Consider the following 4,168-nt stretch of genomic DNA (forward strand, 5'->3'; position numbering starts at 1 on the left):
ACACTACTGCAGGATGCTGCTAATGCGACACTACGATCAGAGACCCTTCGACGAAACTGTGTGCGATGCAATAATCGCAAACGGTGGTGTAAAAGAACCGTCAAAAAAGGTGCAAAATGTTTGCGATGGCGGAGCCATCGAACACGGTTCAGATTTTAGTTGCGTGTGCGATCCAGGGCATACGGTTCAGTCCAATGAACTGTTTGTGATGAGGCGGAACAAAAGAAACGGGCAGCCTGATGAAGGCATGTGCGATATACAGCATACGGTTCACTCGGATGAACTATTTGTGATTAGGCAACACAAAAGAAACGGTCAGCCAGATCAAGGTGTGTGTGATTGAGGGCATACACTTCAGAAGGATTAACTGTTTGCGATTAGGCAACATAACAGAAACGGGTCAGCCAGATCAAAGTGTGTGATTGATGGCATACACTTCACATGGATGAACTGTTTGTGATTAGCCACAACAAACTGAAACAGTTAGATAGATCAACGTGTGTGCGCTAGACGGGCACACACATTCTACTTAAAAGAAGCGTGCGCGATGGTAATAACGAGCACGCACGGTTGTTGGAACAAGACATGTGCTGAGATTGCCTATTGCGGTGCACCCTATGGTGCAAACGCCACGTACGCGGCCAAGAAGGCGTACATGCCCACGTTATGCCTTCCGGGAATAGTGCTGCACTTATAACCGTCAGTACATTTTGAGCATGCGTCCCGTCACATTTTCTTAGAAGAACAGGGAGGCCGCGTCCCGTCACATTTCAAATTGCAAACCTGTTCACACTAATCAAAACCTAAACAGTTTCCCACTTAGGAGCGTATTACTACTCGATTATAGATACTACTACTCCAAGATGGCTACACATTCCTCCTCAACTCCTCATCCACAAAAACAAACAAGTCATTCATCATCGTTCCCTTGCGTCTGCCATGGTCAGCGTGAGTTCTAGGTCGAGAGATTGCCACCAGGGAGAGGCGAGCCTGGAAGTGGAAGCACGAGAGATGTCCCGCCTCACCGCGAAAGTAGCCAACATGTCCCGCCGCGCGGCCGTAGCAGCAGAGAGGTCCCGCCGCGCCGCCGAAGCAGCACAGAGGTCCTGCCACGCCGTCGATGCAGCAGACTGGTCCTGCTGCGCCGTGGAAGCAGAAGAGATGTCCCGCCGCGCCGCGAATGCAGCAAAGATGTCCTCCCGCGCCACGGCGGCCTGGGAAAATGTCTCGCGGGCAGGCGAGGACTCTTACAGGCGCATGCGTGCCCTCGTCCTTAGGCAGATGGATCAGATCTCCAGCTGGGCAAGGTTGCAGGATGACCAGAAAGCCTCGTTTGAAGAGTCTACCGGCGCCATCCAGCAACTAAATGAGAGCAATGCGAAGCTCCGGGCCGAGCGCGACCAGCCTTCTACGCTCGGAAGTGCGGAGCAGCAGGAGCAGACCACTGCCTTATTGAAGAGGACCGGCATAATTGTCGAGAAACTTATGGACGAGAATGCTATGCTGCGCATAGAGCGCAGAAGGCTGGTGGAGAAATCCGTGGATGCTCTCAAGCAGCATCTTGAGGACAAGAAAGAGCTCATCGCCGCTCGCCGCGGAGACTAGTTCCCGCGGCCTGCAGCAACACATCAAGAAAGTAGAGATCAGCGAGCCAGATCGTTGTCTTCCTTCTTCTTTTGCCCTTGTGTATTTCGGGCGTTGCCGCATGTGGCTTTTTTTAATCACATGCGGCACATAATTGGTAAGTAGAACACCCACGCTTTCAATAATATTTGTGTTTCCAATTTGTAACATGACAGCACTTGTTCCCAAATGACTTTATTGATTCTTAATGTGTGCGCCTTCGCAAATCGGACAGAAAAATGACCATCGCATGTTGGTGCCATGTCATGACACCATGCCAAATTTCATGATTTTCAGGCGTGTTTTGGATTTATAGGAATTAAAAAACCAAGTTTCTCAATCTTTCCGGCCGAGCCACGACGCCCAGATGTTTGAATTTCATTCCCACCTCTTGCATGGGACCTATAAATTCACCCAAGGACACATATGTGATTTTTCAACCAACTTTCATGCACTAGAGCATGTGCTTGTAGTTCAAATTTGAGTTATGCACATTAAATGCGCAGAAACTCAATTAATGTATAAAAAGGCCAAACGAACCCGGAATAATTCCAAAATTTAGCACGATACTTCTATTTGGTCTAATCTGCCTCTGTAAAAAAAATTAAGGCGGGAGAAGGCAGTGTACGTATCTCGTTTCGCACACGAAGGTGACACGTTCTCTCTCAGAACCACGAGCCTTCTTGAGGGAAGCTCCGGTTTGCAAGAAGCTTACACCAAAGCTTGTCCCAATTCGGCCAAAAAATTTACCGCAGCATGTTGGTGCCATTTCATGACACCATGCCAAGTTTCATGATTTTCAGGCGTGTTTTGGATTTATAGGAATTAAAAAACCAAGTTTCTCAATCTTTCCGGCTGAGCCACGACACCCAGATGTTTGAATTTCATTCCCATTTCCTGCATGGGACCTATAAATTCACCCAAGGAAATACATGTGATTTTTCAACCAACTTTGGTGCACTGGAGCATGTGCTTGTAGTTCAAATTTGAATTATGCACATTAAATGCGCAGAAACTCCATTAATGTATAAAAAGCCCAAACAAACCAGGAATAATTCCAAAATTTAGCACGATACTTCTATTTGGTCTAATCTGCCTGTGTAAAAAAATAAGGCGGGAGAAGGCAGTGTACGTTTCTTGTTTCGCACACGGAGGTGACACGTTCCCTCTCGGAACCATAAGCCTTCTTGAGGGAAGCTCCGGTTTGCAAGCAGGTTACACCAAAGCTTGTCCCAATTCGGCCAAAAAAATTACCGCAGCATGTTGGTGCCATGTCATGACACCATGCCAAGTTTCATGATTTTTAGGCGTGTTTTGGATTTACATGAATTAAAAAACCAAGTTTCTCAATCTTTCCGGCCGAGCCACGACGCCCAGATGTTTGAATTTCATTCCCATTTCTTGGATGGAACTATAAAGTCACCCAAGGACACACATGTGATTTTTCAACCAACTTTGGTGCACTGGAGCATGCGCTTGTAGTTCAAATTTCAATTATGCACATTAAATGCGTAGTAACTCAATTAATGTATAAAAAGGCCGAACGAACCTGCAATAATTTCAAAATTTAGCATGATACTTCTATTTGGTCTAACCAGCCTGTGTAAAAAAATTAAGGCGGGAGAAGGCAGTGTACGTATCTCGTTTCACACACGGAGGTGACACGTTCCCTCTCGGAACCACAAGCCTTCTTGAGGGAAGCTCCGATTTCCAAGAAGCTTACACCAAAGCTTGTCCCAATTCTGCCAAACAAATTACCGCAGCATGCTGGTGCCATGTCATTACACCATGCCAAGTTTCATGATTTTCAGGCGTGTTTTGGATTTACAAGAATTAAAAAAACAAGTTTCTCAATCTTTCCGGCCGAGCCACGATGCCCAGATGTTTGAATTTCATTCCATTTCTTGCATGAGACCTATAAATTCACCCAAGGACACATATGTGATTTTTCAACCAACTTTGGTGCACTGGAGCGTGTGCTTGTAGTTCAAATTTGAATTATGCACATTAAATGCCCAGAAAGTCAATTAATGTTAAAAAGGCCAAACAAACTCGGAATAATTCCAAAATTTAGCACGATACTTCTATTTGGTCTAATGTACCCGTGTAAAATTAAGGCGGGAGACGGCAGTGTACGTATCTTGTTTCGCACACGGAGGTGACACGTTCCCTCTCGGAACCAGGAGCCTTCTTGAGGGAAGCTCCGGTTTGCAAGAAGGTTACACCAAAGCTTGTCCCAATTCGGCCAAAAAATTTACCGCAGCATGTTGGTGCCTTGTCATGACACCATGCCACGTTTCATGATTTTCAGGCGTGTTTTGGATTTACAGGAATTAAAAAGCCAAGTTTCTCAATCTTTCCGGCCCAGCCACGACGCCCAGATGTTTGAATTTCATTCCCATTTCCTGCATGGGACCTATAAACTCACCCAACGACACACATGTGATTTTTCAACCAACTTTGGTGCGCTGGAGCATGTGCTTGTAGTTCAAATTTGAATTATGCACATTAAATGCGCAGAAACTCAATTAATGTATAAAAAGGC

Source organism: Triticum aestivum, chromosome 5D (genome assembly GCF_018294505.1).
Source record: "Triticum aestivum cultivar Chinese Spring chromosome 5D, IWGSC CS RefSeq v2.1, whole genome shotgun sequence".
Taxonomy (NCBI): Eukaryota; Viridiplantae; Streptophyta; class Magnoliopsida; order Poales; family Poaceae; genus Triticum; species Triticum aestivum.